The sequence below is a fragment of the Triticum dicoccoides genome, chromosome 3B, assembly GCF_002162155.2.
Source record: "Triticum dicoccoides isolate Atlit2015 ecotype Zavitan chromosome 3B, WEW_v2.0, whole genome shotgun sequence".
Classification (NCBI taxonomy): Eukaryota; Viridiplantae; Streptophyta; class Magnoliopsida; order Poales; family Poaceae; genus Triticum; species Triticum dicoccoides.
In genome coordinates this window covers 425,646,010-425,663,764 of record NC_041385.1, presented here as the reverse complement: position 1 = coordinate 425,663,764, position 17,755 = coordinate 425,646,010, and positions in this window count along the sequence as shown.

Sequence of the window (17,755 nt, the reverse complement as noted above, 5' to 3'; positions counted from 1 at the left end):
AGCCTCCCCAACCAGACGTACAGTTGTCACAGCAACTGGAACTGGTCCAACAAATCATGTGTATTCAACAAGTGACTGGTTCTATCCTCTCCCTTCCTTTACTTAGAGTTTGTCTTCGTGAAGTCATTGCCTATCTGTTGTACCTGTTTGACTTCATTGCTTGACTACTATTGTTGATTGGCTTCATACTATCTTCCATCTTGATCCTTACTACTGAGCTGCTATTAGTCTTGTACTTTCACATCATTGCATACTTGACTATGGTTTGCTTGTTGTAGTTTATCTTCCGCTGCATATCAATTAGGTCATTTTTATTGTTTGTCTTCGAAACTTCCACAATTTGAAGACTTTCATAAAAATCGCCTATTCACCCCCCCTCTAGTCGATAACTAGCACTTTCACATACATATAACATCACTAATATAACTAAAACCCTAGCACACGACGGGTATCGGCGCGGGTGGTGGACACCCACAGAGAAGGAACCATCACGGGATCATAGCTCCAGTGAAATCCCTGGAGAACCTGTGCTCCAACGCAAACAAGTAGTGACGGACGTGCGCGTCCTCCTCACTAACACGGTGACGCACCACCTCCGCGGAGTCCTCGAGCCTCTGGACCGTCACTGGCCCACGCGACCGCCACCAAAGAAGGTTCGGGTCAACGATAGGCTGGCTCCTCACCAACCTGCGCTCCCCGGTAGGTAACGCCTCCCAGTACCACCCCGGCGGAGCCCAGTCCTGGACATGGCCCATCTGGTCAAGCAGGTGTCGTCCTCCGCCGACTCGACGACGAGGATGCGGGATAGGCATCGTCCACGTCGAGGCAGGAAAAATTGCTTTAACTAAAAAATAGCAACAAGTTCTTACTAAATAGTTCTATTAATTCAACTAGTTCTTACTAAAAATAAACTTACTATAAATAAAAATATTCTAGTACCTAATTAGTACCTAGTTCTTACTAACTAATTAGTACCTAGGAACTACTGCCCTAATTACCATCTAATTTGATGAACCTATAGGGGTGGAAAGTGGTAGCGGATATTCCAATTATCCAACTATAAAGTGAAATAATGGACAAATTTTACTCGTTTTATGATTCATCTTAGAAATTTGATTCGTTTCCACCCTTACATGAACCCTAACTCATTTGAGCCGCATCCGCATCCGATTTGTTTCCACTCTTACATCAACCCTAACTAATTTGATGCAACTAAAATATAAAGAAACCCTAGGCAGAGGTAGGGGAGAGGGAGGAGCAGGCGTGCTCACCTCGGGTGCCTGCGACGAGGGAGGGGCAAGGCGGCGTCGAGGTCAGGGTCGGGGCTCAGGCGCGCGGTAGATGGCGGCGTCGAGGTCGGGGTCGGGGGCGGCGTCCGGGGCGGCGTTGAGGTCGGGGGCGGGGGCGGCGTTGAATCTGGGGTCGGGGCGGCATAGAGGGTGTGCGAAGAGCGCACGGCGGCCGATGGGCGAAGGCGGCGGCGAGAGTGGAGAGTTGGATTTGGGGGAAGTGGCCGTGGGGAAGGACGAACCCCGTGGTTAAGTGAGAAGTAGTAGCAGCAGCGTTAAGAACGCTGCTGCTACGTTAGCTATAGCGCTTTCCGGTATAAACGCTACTGCTACTCCTTTCTCTTTTTCCCCCTTTTCATTTAGTTTTCTTCACATTTTATTTTTTTTCCTTTCACCTTATTCTATTTCTTTCATTTTCAATTACCCTTCTATTTTCTTTCCATTTAATTTTATATCCTTTAGCAGTAGCGAGTTTAGATTAAAACGCGCTGCTACAAATAAAGTAGCGGTAGCGCAGTTCGTTATAGGTTGCTACTACTATGTGTAGCCTATCGGCTAAGCCGTGGGAATTTTAGTAGTAACGTGTTTAGAGCAAGACGCGCTACTGCTAGAACTTTATCTACAGCGCGGTTTTCTCAGGCGCGCTACTGCTACTTAGCACCAGCATGCTTTTTTGACCCTCGCTACTGCTAAAGTTCTGTGTATAAGGTTTTCCCTAGTAGTGTTAGCTCAAGGGGAATAAGGTGAAGACGCGGTCTTCTGAGTTGAATCTCAGCCTCCCTAACCAGACGTACAGTTGTCACAACAAATAGAACTGGTCAAACAAATCCCTGTCCTCCTGAAGCTACTGGTTCTACTCTCTTCTCTCTACTTACAGTTTGTCTTCGTGAAGTCATTGCCTGCTTGCATTATCTGTTTGACTTCACTGTGTGACTACCTGTTCTGATTGGCTTCATACTATCTTCCATCCTGATCTTTACTACCTAGCTGATATTAGTCTTCATGCTTTCACGTCATTGAATACTTGACTATGGCTTGTCTAGTGTAGTCTACCTTCCGTTGCATACGAATAGTGTCATTTCTATTGTTTGTCTTCAAAACTCCCACGTTTTTAAGACTTTCATAAAAATCGCCTATTCACCCCCCTCTAGTCGATAACTAGCCCTTTCAGGACCTCAGCTCGAGCTCTACCACTATGCCGTCGCACTGCAACGCCCATGGCGCTGGCTCCATTTCCTGCAGGTAACACCTCCACCTCCAAAATTGCCATGGCGCTCGCTCCACCTCTGTATGCTTTTTATCTTTCAGCAAATCTTGAGCAATTTTGCCATTGTTTTCCTCCAAAAATGATGCCATGTCTAACTTTTTTGTCATGATTTCAAATTCAATCACCATGCTATATTGCCATGTTCTTAGGATTGTACAGAACTAGTTCACACATTTATCATGGCAAATCTAGAAATCTTTTGTAATAGTTGCAAGGCAAGTTCATGAAAAACAAATTTGTAGCACATGGCAATTTTTTGTTTTCGTAAAATGAATGGACTGACTCACAAAACACTTTCTAGGTGTAGTTGGTTCATGGCAAATTTGCCACTGTTTTAGGGAAACCTAGGGTCCATCTCATCATGGTCTACCTCTACCTCCATTTTATTAGTGTAATTTTTTTCGCTTCTTGTTCGTGGTAGCTTCTGTTTTAATAAATGGTTGTCACGGAAGAATTGCTGTTAATTTGTTATGTTTTTGTGCGATAAACCACAGTGAATTATTAGTAAAACAGGTGTCGTGATAGCTTTGTTTAGTAAATAGTCACGGTGGCAACTTGCTATAATTCATACCTATTTTTTATTTTTTATTTCTCATGTTTTTTAGACATTGTTTAATTTCTTATACAATGGCAAATCACTATGAATAGACATCATTTTGCCATGGCAAATTCACAATCTTCTAGCGCTCTTTCACTTCTGTAAATAGTTGCCATGGCAAAAAAAATTATATGAATTTGTAGAGATAAATTCTTTTTCTCTTTGCAACATGGAAAAAGTTACTTTCTATGAGACCATGGCAATTTAAATTCATGGGGCATGGCATTTATAGTTTATGCATCATGGCAAATTTATCTCATGCAATAATGGCAAAAAAGTTACTTTCTAATGGAACATGGCAATTTCAGTTCACGAGACATGGCAAATGTAGTTTACAGAGCATGGTATTCTATTCTTTTTATAGCCACCATCTTTCGTTTTCAAGTAATAGTTGCCATGGCAATTATAAAACAAGTACAACGACAATTTTAATATGCATATGCCATGGCAATTTTTGTTCATTTTTTAAAATGCCCCAACAAGTTCTAGTTCATCAAACATATCATGCAAAATGTGATGGCAATTTTACTTTAAATGAGATGGCAAAATTTACTCTCTTTTGCCATGGAAAATTCAACAATATTTCTCCACGGCAAATTTTACTTTCAAATTCATGGCAATTTCTATGTTTGTAGCATTGCAATTTTACTCTTCATTTTTTCATGTCAAATGTACTTTTGCCATGGCAAATTTCTACGTTTTTGCCCTGGAAAATTTTACTTCATTTTTCCATGCCACATTCTACAATATTCTCCACAGCAAATTTACTTTCAAATACATGGCAATTTCTATGTTTGTAGCATGGCAAATTTACGTCATTTTCCATGGCAAATATTTACTCTACTTTTGCCACGGCAAATTTCTACGTTTTTTTGCCATGGAAAATTTTACTTTATTTTGCCATGGCAAATTCTACAATATTCCCCATGGCAAATTTTACTTTCAAATACATGGCAATTTTTAGGTTTCAAGCACGGCAAATCTACTTTTTTCCACGACAAATGTTTACTCTACTTTTGCCATGGCAAATTTCTATGTTTTTTCCATGGCAATTTTACTTTAAATGATATGGAAATTTTTACTTTATGTTGCCATGGCAATTTCTACAATATTTCTACTCGGCAAATTTTACTTATAAATTTTACACGGCAAATTTAATTTTGTTCCAATGCCAGATTTACCTATATTGCCATGGTAAGTTTTAAACCTTTTACATACATGTCAAATACATAACATGACATTTTTTCCAGAAAATCCATGACAATTTTAATTTCAAGTCCATGGTAAATTAACCTTTTTGCAGCCATGGAAAATCAATCTCACGGTAATTTAACTCCATAGAACATGACATTTATTCCTTTTTCCCATGGAAATTTTGAAAACCCATGGAAAATTAACTTAAATCCCACAGCAATTTAACGTTACAACCATGGAAAATGAACTTTAAATTGCATGGCATTTCCATGGAGCTTCTGTTGACCCCGTTCACCTTCTCCTTCGTAGCCACGGGAACTGATTCTCCTGGAACATTGTACTGAGCGTCTAGCTATGCTGATCGTACTGTGCTGTGACATCCCAAATTTTAAATTTGGATTGTTATACACTAGATCATTATTGCATATCATATTTTATTGCATTTTGGCTAGATCCTAGAAATTCTACGCAACTCAAGGACCCACAGAGAGAGTTAGGGATTTCGTTATTTTCATATTTGAGTTTTCTCAAATTTTGAAAATAGGATCATTTGATTTTAATTATTTTATATTCAAATAATTCAATTATAAAAATAAGAAAATGACTTTCCCAAAATAAAGAAATATTGGAGATTTAATAATAAAATCAAATAAGATTTTATTTCGGAGTTTATCGCTATTTTATTTTGAATTAGAAAAAATGCACGTTTTTCAAAATTGCATTTAGGCCCAAACAAATGTTTACCTTGTCCGGCTTATTTTTAAAGGACGGGGAAAATTTATTTCGGGATTTTTGGACTCCGTTTAGTATTTCTTTTATTTGTTTTTCTGCGCGAAATTATTTAAAAAAGAATCGACCTACCGGGTCGTGTCCGTCCCGGACTCCTGGCTCGGTCGGCCCTTATAAGCCGGGAGGCCGCCCCGCTAGCCTAGCCGCCCGCCCCCAAAACCCTAGCGCTGATCCGCCGCCGCCGCTGCGAGCCGCCACCGTCGCCGTCACCCGCGCCGCCGCCGACCCGCCGCCGTCCGCGCCGTCGCCGACCGCCACCGCCCTCGCCGGAGCCCGCCGCCGCCGCCTCGCTTTTCGCGAGAAAACCGATCATTTTTTTCGAAACCCTATATTTGGTTTTTTAGATCCGGTTCGGTTTATTTTCGGTTTAGTTTATTTTGCGGACGTTCGTCCGTACGTTCGTTTTAACGAACGGTTTTCGTCGTTTAGCCGCAGACAGCGAACGTTCGTTCGTTAGCCTGTTCGTCCATTTTTCTTTTTCTTGGATTTTCTGTGATTATTTCCGATCGCGATTTCTGATCCGATTTTCGTTCTAGTATAACTTTTCGCTCGCTTATCAGAATCAGGCGATTCAAACGCCTAGAGTTTCGTCTCGAAACCCTTTTTCTGTTTAACCTACTAAAACAAGTTTTTGCTACCGTAAAATTTGACTTAGGTCCAGATTAGTAAATGAAGCCTGTTTTTTTCGTTGTTTGGGTTTCGTTGCTTCGTTTGATTTGATTCTTTTTGCAAACCGGAGTTCTTAAGTTAAACTTTATGGTTATATCTCTTATTTGAGTTTTACCTGTGCATTAGATGAGTGCTTATTGTATGCTTGTTTGTTTGCGATAGAGTATCCGGAGTGCGCCGCTTGCTACTACGAGTCTCTAGGTTTCACGGATCATCAGCAAGGCAAGTAACACTTTGATCATACCTCTTTACTACCCAGTTTTATTGCATTAGATCAATCCTCAAACAATTGCATGGTTAGGATCTGATTAATATGTGGGTTTTGGGAAGTAGATGAGGTAGAACCTAATACTTGTTTTATTATCAAACCTTTGGGAGTTACTTCTACGTTTGCTTATATTGCTATGCTATGCGAGTAGACGTGGATTGGCTAAGTGTATCCATGACAGATGTGAGTATTTTTAACTAATGGTTTATTTAAGGTGGCAACTTTAATACACATCTGGGTGGATTGAGGCACCTGGGGAACCCAGTGTTGCCTGTATTTTTTTTTTTGGAAATCCCGGGTACCGTGTGATTCTCCTATGGACCGCCACCCAGGCTCAAAGGGATCATGAGATTATTCATGCTAGAAACTTCCGTGTGCAGCCGCAAACTACTATGGGCTCTAGCATAGTTGAGTATGTTGTGTGACCTCTTTCAGTGGTAGACTAGCAGATGTAGGGGATGTAGGTTGGTACTGTCTACCCAGAGTAAAGAGTTAATGCTTCTGAAAGACTGTGTCTTGGTCATCCGTTTCTCAAACACCATGTAGTGCGAGAAATCAAGCGGAGGAGATTGAGTCTTGCAGGGAAAAGTGCGCAAACCTCTGCAGAGTGTATAAACTAATCATGGTTAGTCGTGTCCCCAGTTATGGAAGTTTTGAGTATCTAGTACCTGGATTATGATGTGAATCTCATCATGTTACTTAATTTAATTTTGTTGGCTTAATGATGATGCTTAATTGGTATTGAGTTGGAGGAACCTTCTCAATGTTTAACAACCACCATCATAGTTAAATAAAATTTATTCCTTTGTTGTAGGGGAAAATTGGCTTTATGCAAAACTGTAACTATAGAGCTTTCCACCAGCCATATATGCATGTAGTGATAGCATTATTCTGTTCATTACTCTCTATGTGTTACATTGCCAGCATATTCCATGTGCTGACCCGTTTTCGGGCTGCAACGTTCATGTTGCAGACTTTTCAGACGACGAGTAAGGTGCCTTAGGTCATGATCTTATACTCAGTGATGCCGTTGGAGTTGATGGACTCGCTTATCTTCCCAGCCCTTTGCTGTTATCGTTATTAGATGGCCTTAAGCCATATTTATTGTAATAAGTTCTATTTTGAGACATTCGATGTAATAAGTGTGTGATTGCTACTCTGTTATAAATCCTTCAAGTACTGTGTGTATCAGCATTACCGATCCAGGGATGACACTGATGCACAGAGATCAGGCTGTTTGAGGTCTGGTCGCTACAAGATGGTATCAGAGCACACGCTGACTATAGGACACGACCACTAAGCTAAAGTCCTAGATCACTACTCTCTTCTCATTTCTGACTGCTCATCTTTTCTACTCTTTTAGGATGGCAGATGCAAGGAACAAGTTCACGCAACCGGATGAAGATACACTTTTCAGACGCCACTTGAAGGAAGTCACTAGATACCTGAACATCGGACTACCAAGCTTCACCGGGACCTACATCGCCACTTTACCAGAACAGGAGTGTTGGATGATTCAAGTTCAAGTTCCAGGAAGGACGTTCATGCCCGTCACTGAGCCCATAGAGTTTTTTGATGCACCAACCTGGAGTCTAGGAAAGAGCATGACAGCCCACATCACCATGGGACGCATTGGAGAAGTTTACCAGAAGGATCTCAAGGATACTATTTACTAGATTTGTGGGCACCGAGATGAGCAGTGGGAGATGATCAGCACCAGGAAGGATAGATCTATTGCAACTTTCATCTAGGAGTTAAACCAACACATTCGTCGCCAGGAGAACCAGATGTGTGCAGGCATGATAGATCTGAAGAAGGCAATGACCAAGATCACGGAACTGGAGGAAGAACTCAAGTCTACACGCGATGGATATGAGGAGGAAATGACGACACTCGTAGAGAAGAATGATGATCTGAAGAAGAAGCTAAAAGTATTTATGGGATTCCCCGCGACTGGAGGAGAAGACGATGATTGCACTTGCCCGGAGAACTACATCATCATCGGCGACACCGACTCGGACCCAGACGATAGCGATGATGACTTTGTTGATGAAGCTGGAGCAGATATCATGGAGTCTTCGACCGATCAATTTTTCTAGTCGACCACCATAACAGTAGTAGTATTCCCCCATGTTTATAGTATAGTCAGAGCACTTTTGTAACGACAGTTAGACCATTGTATGCCCTTGTTTGAATTTGATTGAAGTGATATTGATTGCATTTGTCTCATGTGCATATGGGTAGTGTTTTTCTCTATAGACCTCCTTCTATTCTATATTCTCATCTTTTCTAAACCCTCAGATGCCTCTGAGACGTGACAATGGATTTGCTTTCCCACCGGAGCTCACTCAGTTGATCCAGCAGCAGAATGCATTGATGCAGATGTGAGTCCAGAATCAGAATCAGAGGAACAACAACAACAACAACAACAACAACAACAACAACAACAACAACAACAACAACAACAACAACAACAACAACAACAACAACAACCTGTTTGGGAAACGTAGTAATTTCAAAAAAATTCCTACGCACACGCAAGATCATGGTGATGGCATAGCAACGAGAGGGGAGAGTGTTGTCCACGTACCCTCGTAGACCGTAAGCGGAAGCGTTAGCACAACGCGGTTGATGTAGTCGTACGTCTTCACGATCCGACCGATCCAAGCACCAAACGTACGGCACCTCCGAGTTCAGCACACGTTCAGCTCGATGACGATCTCCGGGCTCCGATCCAGCAAAGCTCCGGAGATGAGTTCCGTCAGCACGATGGCGTGGTGACGATGATGATGTTCTACCGGCGCAGGGCTTCGCCTAAACTCCGCGACGATATGACCGAGGTGGAATATGGTGGAGGGGGGCACCGCACACGGCTAAGGAACGATCCATAGATCAACTTGTTGTTTCTAGGGTGCCCCCCCCCCGCCCCCGTATATAAAGGAGCCAGGGGGGAGGAGGCGGCCAGCCAAGGAGGGCGCACCAAGGGGGGAGTCCTACTCCCACCGGGAGTAGGACTCCCTTCTTTCCTAGTTGGAGTAGGAGAAGGGGGGAAAGAGGAGGAAGAGGGGAAGGAAAGGGGGGGCTCCGCCCCCCTTCCCTTGTCCTATTCGGACTAGGAAGGGGAGGGGCGCGCGGCCCCCTCCTGCCTCCTTCCCTCTTCTCCCTCAAGGCCCATGTAGGCCCAATAACCCCCCCGGGGGGTTCCGGTAACCTCCCGGTACTCCGGTAAAATGCCGATTTCACCCGGAACACTTCCGATGTCCAAACATAGGCTTCCAATATATCAATCTTTATGTCTCAACCATTTTGAGACTCCTCGTCATGTCCGTGATCACATCCGGGACTCCGAACAAACTTCGGTACATCAAAACTTATAAACTCATAATAAAACTGTCATCGTAACGTTAAGCGTGCGGACCCTACGGGTTCGAGAACTATGTAGACATGACCTAGAACTATTCTCGGTCAATAACCAATAGCGGAACCTGGATGCTCATATTGGTTCCTACATATTCTACGAAGATCTTTATCGGTCAAACCGCATAACAACATACGTTGTTCCCTTTGTCATCGGTATGTTACTTGCCCGAGATTTGATCGTCGGTATCCAATACCTAGTTCAATCTCGTTATCGGCAAGTCTCTTTACTCGTTATGTAATGCATCATCCCATAACCAACTCATTGGTTACATTGTTTGCAAGGCTTATAGTGATGAGCATTACCTAGAGGGCCCAGAGATACCTCTCCGACAATCGGAGTGACAAAACCTAATCTCGAAATACGCCAACTCAACGTGTACCTTCGGAGACACCTGTAGTACTCCTTTATAATCACCCAGTTACGTTGTGACATTTGGTAGTACCCAAAGTGTTCCTCCGATAAACGGGAGTTGCATAATTCTCATAGTTACAGGAACATGTATAAGTCATGAAGAAAGCAATAGCAATATACTAAACGATCAAGTGCTAGGCTAACGGAATGGGTCATGTCAATCACATCATTCTCCTAATGATGTGATCCCATTAATCAAATGATAACACATGTCTATGGTTAGGAAACATAACCATCTTTAATTAATGAGCTAGTCAAGTAGAGGCATACTAGTGACTATATGTTTGTCTATGTATTCACACATGTATCATGTTTCCGGTTAATACAATTCTAGCATGAATAATAAACATTTATCATGATATGAGGAAATAAATAATAACTTTATTATTGCCTCTAGGGCATATTTCCTTCAGTCTTCCACTTGCACTAGAGTCAATAATCTAGATTACATAGTAATGATTCTAACACCCATGGAGTCTTGGTGCTGATCATGTTTTGCTCGTGAGAGAGGCTTAGTCAATGGGTCTGCAACATTCAGATCCGTATGTATCTTGCAAATCTCTATGTCTCCCACTTGGACTTGGTCCCGAATGGAATTGAAGCGTCTCTTGCTATAGAAGAAATCAATGTTTTGAGTGGAAAGATGGATGAACTTATGAAGTTGTTTGCTACTAAAAATACTCCTCTTGATCCCAATGATATGCCTTTGTCTACTTTGATTGAGAATAATCATGAATCTATGGATGTGAATTTTGTTGGTAGGAATAGTTTTGGAAACAATGCTTATAGAGGAAACTTTAATTCTAGACCGTTCCCTAGCAATTCCTCTAATAATTATGGAAATTCCTACAATAATTCTTATGGTAATTTTAATAAGATGCCCTCTGATTTTGAGAATAGTGTGAAAGAATTTATGATGTCTCAAAAGAATTTTAATGCCTTGCTTGAAGAAAAATTTCTCAAAGTTGATGATTTGGCTAGGAATGTTGATAGACTTTTGCTTGATGTTGATTCTCTTAAACTTAGATCTACTCCTCCCAAGCATGATATCCATGAGTCTCTCAAAGCCATGATAATTTGCGTTGATAAGTGCAAGGAAAGAACCGCTAGATTGCGTGCTAAGAAAGATTGCTTTGTAAAGGCGTGTTCTTCTAGTTTTAATGAAAATAATGATGAAGATCTTAAAGTTATTGATGTGTCTCCCATTAGATCTTTGTTTTGCAATATGAATCTTGATAATAATGGGACTGGAGATGAGTCAACTTTAGTTAGAAGGCGTCCCAATAATTCAGAGTTTTTAGATCTTGATGCTAAATTTGGTAAAAGTGGGATTGAAGAGGTCATGACTTTAAATAGCATTGAACCCACTATCTTGGATTCCAAGGAATTTGATTATGATAATTGTTTTTTAGAAGGTTGTATTTCCTTGTTGCAATCCGTTGTGAATTCTCCTCATGCTTATAGTCAAAATAAAGCTTTTACCAAACATATCGTTGATCCCTTGATGCAATCTTATGATGAAAAACTTAATTTGGAAGTTTCTATACCTTGAAAACTTAATGATGAGTGGGAACCTACTATAAAGATTAAAATTAAAGATCATGAGTGTTTTGCTTTGTGTGATTTGGGTGCTAGTGTTTCCACGATTCCGAAAACTTTATGTGATATTCTAGGTTTCCATGATCTTGATGATTGCTCTTTAAATTTGCACCCTGTGGATTCCACCATTAAAAAGCCAATGGGAAGGATCAATGATGTTCTCATTGTTGCAAATAGAAATTTGGTGCCCGTAGATTTTATCGTTCTTGATATAGATTGCAATCTTTCTTGCTCTATTATTCTTGGTAGACCTTTCCTTAGAACGATCGGCGTGATTATTAATATGAAGGAAGGGAATATTAGATTCCAATTTCCATTAAAGAAAGGCATTGAGCACTTTCCAAGAAAGAAAGTCAAATTACCTTATGAATCTATCATGCGAGCTACTTATGAATTGAGTGCCAAAGATGGCACTACTTAGATCTATCATCGCTTTTATGCCTAGCTAGGGGCGTTAAACGATAACGCTAGTTGGGAGGCAACCCAATTTTAATTGTGTTTTTTGTTTTTGTTTCTGCTTAGTAATAAATTTTGCATCTACCTTCTGTTTAAATGTGTTTTTATGTTTTAATTAGTGTTTGTGCCAAGTAGAACCTATAGGATAACCTATGGTGATAGTTAATTTGACTCTGCTGAAAAACAGAAACTTTGCGCGCATGAAATTAGTTTTGTTAAATCAGAAAAACTTGATTTTGCGTTGATTCTTTTTGTTGCTGATCAATAGACAAATTGTCCAGGACTTCCTATTTTCGTAGGATTTTTAGGGTTCCAGAAATTTGCGTTAGTTACAGATTGCTACAGACTGTTCTGGTTTTGAAAGATTCTGCTTTTCGTGTGTTGTTTACTTATTTTGATGCATCTATGGCTAGCATTAAGTGGTATGAACCATAGAGAACTTGGAATACAGTAGTTTTAACACCAAAATAAATAAAGAATGATTTAATTACAGTACCTTATGTGGTGGTTTTGTTTTCTTTCACTAACGGAGCTTATGAGATTTTCTGTTGAGTTGTGTTGTGAAGTTTTCAAGTTTTGGGTAAATCTTTGATGGACTATGGAATAAGGAGTGGCAAAAGCCTAAGCTTAGGGATGCCCAAGGCACCCCAAGATATTCAAGAATAGAAAAAAGCCTAAGCATGGGGATGCCCCGGGAAGGCATCCCCTCTTTCGTCTTCGTTCATTGGTAACTTTACTTGGAGCTATATTTTTATTCGCCACATGATATGTGGTTTGCTTGGAGCGTCGTGTATTATATTAGTATTTGCTTTTTAGTTTACCACAATCATCCTTGCTGTACACACCTTTTGGGAGAAGCCTACTTGATTAGAATTTATTAGAATATGCTATGTGCTTCACTTATATCTTTTGAGGTTGATAGTTTTTGCTCTAGTGCTTCACTTATATCTTTTAGAGCACGGCGGTGTCTTAATTTTGTAGAAATTGCTAGTCTCTCATGCTTCACTTATATTATTTTGAGAGTCTTTTAGAACAACATGGTATTTGCTATGATCATAAAATTGGTCCTAGAATGGTAGGCATCCAAGTTGGGTATAATAAAAACTATCATAGGAAGTGAATTGGATGCTATGATCAATTTGATACTTGATAATTGTTTTGAGATATGGAGGTAGTGATATTAAAGTCATGCTAGTTGGGTGATTATGAATTAAAGAATTCTTGTGTTGAAGTTAGCAAGTCCCGTAGCATGCACGTATGGTTAAAGTTGTGTAACAAATCTGAAACATGAAGTGTACCTGGCTTGTGCATCCTTATGAGTGGCGGTCGGGGACGAGCGATGGTCTTTTCCTACCAATCTATCCCGCTAGGAGCATGCACGTAGTGCTTGGTTTTTGTTGACTTCTAAATTTTTGTAATAAGTATATGAGTTCTTTTGACTAATGTTGAGCCCATGGATTATACGCACTTTTACCTTTCCACCATTGCTAGCCTCTTCGGTACCGTGCATTGCCCTTTCTCACCTTGAGAGTTGGTGCAAACTTCGTCGGTGCATCCAAACCCCATAATACGATACGCTCTGTCACACATAAACCTCCTTATATCTTCCTCAAAACAGCCACCATACCTACCTATTATGGCATTTCCATAGCCATTCCGAGATATATTGCCATGCAACTTTCCACCATTCCGTTTATCATCATGACATACATTACTTTTGTCATATTGCCATTGCATGACCATGTAGTTGACATCGTATTTGTGGCAAAGCAACCATGCATAATTTTTCATACATGTCACTTTTGATTCATTGCACCATCCCGGTACACCGCCGGAGGCATTCATATAGAGTCATATCTTGTTCTAGTTTTGAGTTGTAATTCATATGTTGTAATCAATGAAAGTGTGATGATCATCATTATTAGAGCATTGCCCAAAAAGAAAAAAAAAGATAAAGAAAGAAAGGCCAAAAGAAAAAGAAAGGCCAAAGAAAAAATAAAAGAAAAAAAAGGAAAAAAAAGGGCAATGTTACTATCTCTTTTCCACACTTGTGCTTCAAAGTAGCTTCATGTTCTTTATATAGTGAGTCTCATATATTGTGCTTCAAAGTAGCACCATGTTTTTCATATAGAGAGTCTTATATGTTGTCACTTTCATATACTAGTGGGAATTTTTCATTATAGAACTTGGCTTGTATATTCCTACGATGGGCTTCCTCAAATGCCCTAGGTCTTCGTGAGCAAGCAAGTTGGATGCACACCCACTAGTTTTCTTTTGTTGAGCTTTCATTCATTTATAGCTCTAGTGCATCCGTTGCATGGCAATCCCTCTCCTCATGTTGACATCAATTGATGGGCATCTCCATAGCTCGTTGATTATCCTCATCAATGTGAGACTTTCTCCTTTTTTGTCTTCTCCACACAATCCCCATCATCATATTCTATTCCACCGATAGTGCTATATCCATGGCTCACGCTCATGTATTGCGTGAAAGTTAAAAAAGTTTGAGATTATTTAAGTAAAAAACAATTGCTTGGCTTGTTATCGGGGGTGTAGAATTTTGGAACATTTTTGTGTGACGAAAATGAAGCATAGTCTAACTATATGATTTTGTAGGGATGAACTTTCTTTCTCCATGTTATTTTGAGAAGACATGATTGCTTTGATTAGTATGCTTTAAGTATTACTATTTCTTTTATCAATATCAACTTTTATTTTGAATCGTTTGGATCTGAACATTCATGCCACAATAAAGAAAATTACATTGAGAATTATGCTAGGTAGCATTCCACATCAAAAATTCTGTTTTTATCATTTACCTACTCGAGCACGAGCAGGAATTAAGCTTGGGGATGCTTGATACGTCTCCAACGTATCTATAATTTTTTATTGTTCCATGCTATTATATTACCCCTTTTGGATGTTTATGGGCTTTATTTTACATTTATATCTTTTGGGACTAACCTACTAACCGGAGGCCCAGCCCATATTGCTGTTTTTTTGCCTATTTTAGTATTTCGAAGAAAAGGAATATCAAATGGAGTCCAAACGGAATGAAACCTTCGGAAGTGTGATTTTTGGAACGAACGTGATCCAGAGGACTTGGAGTGCAAGTCAAGAAGCAATCGAGGCAGCCAGGAGATAGGAGGGCGCGCCCACCTCTCCTGGGCCCCACGAGCGGCCACCGACGTTCTTCTTCCTCCTATATATATCTACGTACCCCGAAAACATCCAGGGAGCCAACGAAAAACAATATCCACCGCCGTAACCTTCTGTATCCGCGAGATCCCATCTTGGAGCCTTCGCCGGCGCTCCGCCGGAGGGGGAATCGACCATGGAGGGCTTCTACATCAACACCATAGCCGCTCTGATGAGTTGTGAGTAGTTTACCACAGACCTTCGGGTCCATAGTTATTAGCTAGATGGCTTCTTCTCTCTTTTTGGATGTCAATACAATGTTCTCCCCCTCTCTTGTGGAGATCTATTTGATGTAAACTCTTTTTGCGGTGTGTTTGTCGAGATCCGATGAATTGTGGGTTTGTGATGAAGTTTATCTATGAGAAATATTTGAATCTTCTCTGAATTCTTTTATGTATGATTGAGTTATCTTTGCAAGTCTCTTCGAATTATCAGTTTGGTTTGGCCTACTAGATTGATCTTTCTTTCCATGGGAGAAGTGCTTAGCTTTGGGTTCAATCTTGTGGTGTCCTTACCCAGTGACAGAAAGGGTTGCAAGGCACGTATTGTATTGTTGCCATCGAGGATAAAAAGATGGGGTTTATATCATATTGCTTGAGTTTATCCCTCTACATCATGTCATCTTTCTTAATGTGTTACTCTGTTCTTATGAACATAATACTCTAGATGCATGCTGGATAGCGGTCGATGTGTGGAGTGATAGTAGTAGATGCAGGCAGGAGTCGGTCTACTTGTCGCGGACGTGATGCCTATATACATGATCATGCCTAGATAATCTCATAATTATTCGCTTTTCTATCAATTGCTCGACAGTAATTTGTTCACCCACCGTAATACTTATGCTATCTTGAGAGAAGCCACTAGTGAAACCTATGGCCCACGGGTCTATCTTTTATCATATAAGCTTTCATTCTACTTTTATTTGCATCTTTACTTTCTGCATCTATATTATAAAATACCAAAAATATATTTATCTTATCGTATTATCTCTATCAGATCTCACTTTCGCAAGTGGCCGTGAAGGGATTGACAATCCCTTTATTGCGTTGGTTGCGAGTTCTTTGTTTGTTTGTGTAGGTACATGGGACTTTTGAGGAGCCTCCTACTGGATTGATACCTTGGTTCTCAAAAATTGAGGGAAATACTTACGCTACTATTGCTGCATCACCCTTTCATCTTCAAGAAAAACCAACGCAAGCTCAAGACATAGCAGACAACAAATTGCCATATGCAGAGTTCTCTTACAACAACAGTTATCAATCCAGTTTGAAGATGGCCCCTTTCGAAGCATTGTACGGAAGGAGGTGCAGGACACCATTGTTGTGGGATGAAGTTGGAGACCGTTAGCTGTTTGGACCAGATTTGATTAAGGAGTCTGAAGAGACGGTTAAGTTGATTCGCGATAGGCTCAAGGTAGCCCAGTCCAGGCAGAAAAGCTATGCAGATTCTAAACGCAAGGAGACAGTATACGAAGTCGAAGACAGAGTTTATCTTCATGTATCCCCACTTCGAGGAGTTAAGCGTTTTGGAGTTAAAGGAAAGTTAGCGCCATGTTTTATGGGACCATACAAAGTTTTGGAGCGTATGGGAGAAGTTGCTTACAAGTTGGAATTGCCCGAAGGATTGTCAGGAGTTCATGATGTGTTCCACGTTTCCCAGTTGAAGAAGTGCCACGCAGACTTGGCTGATATACCGCTGAGAGATACAGTGCCACTAGAAGCGATTCAGTTGGATAGTGATTTAACCTATGAGGAGAAACCAGTCAAGATTCTCGATTATGCCAGCCGAGTCACCCGCAGCAAGGTTATCAAGTTTTGTAAAGTTCAGTGGAGCCACCATACAGAGGATGAAGCCACCTGAGAGCGAGAAGAAGATCTACTGAAGAACCACCCTCACCTATTTTCTAGCTAACCCGAATCTCGAGGGCGAGATTCATCTTAAGGGGGTAGGTTTGTAACATCCCAAATTTTCAATTTGGAATGTTATACACTAGATCATTATTGCATATCATGTTTTATTGCATTTTGGCTAGATCCTAGAAATTCTACGCAACTCAAGGACCAACGGAGAGAGTTGGGGATTTCGTTATTTTCATATTTGAGTTTTCTCAAATTTTGAAAATAGAATCATTTGATTTTAATTATTTTATCTTCAAATATTTCAATTATAAAAATAAGAGAGAGGGAATAAAATGACTTTCCCAAAATAAAGAAATATTGGAGATTTAATAATAAAATCAAATAAGATTTTATTTCGGAGTTTATCGCTATTTTATTTTGAATTAGGAAAAATGCGTTTTTCAAAATTGCATTTTAGGCCCAAATAAATGTTCACCTAGTCCGTCTTATTTTTAGAGGACGGGGATAATTTATTTCGGGATTTTTGGAGTCCGTTTAGTATTTTTTTATTTGTTTTTCTGCGCGAAATTATTTTAAAAAAAACGAACCGACCTACCGGGCCGTGTCCGTCCCGGACTCCTGGCCCGGCCGGCCCTTATAAGCCAGGAGGCCACCCCACCAGCCCAGCCGCCCGCCCCCGAAACCCTAGCCCCGATCCGCCGCCGCTGCGAGCCGCCACCGCCGCCGCCCGCGCCGCC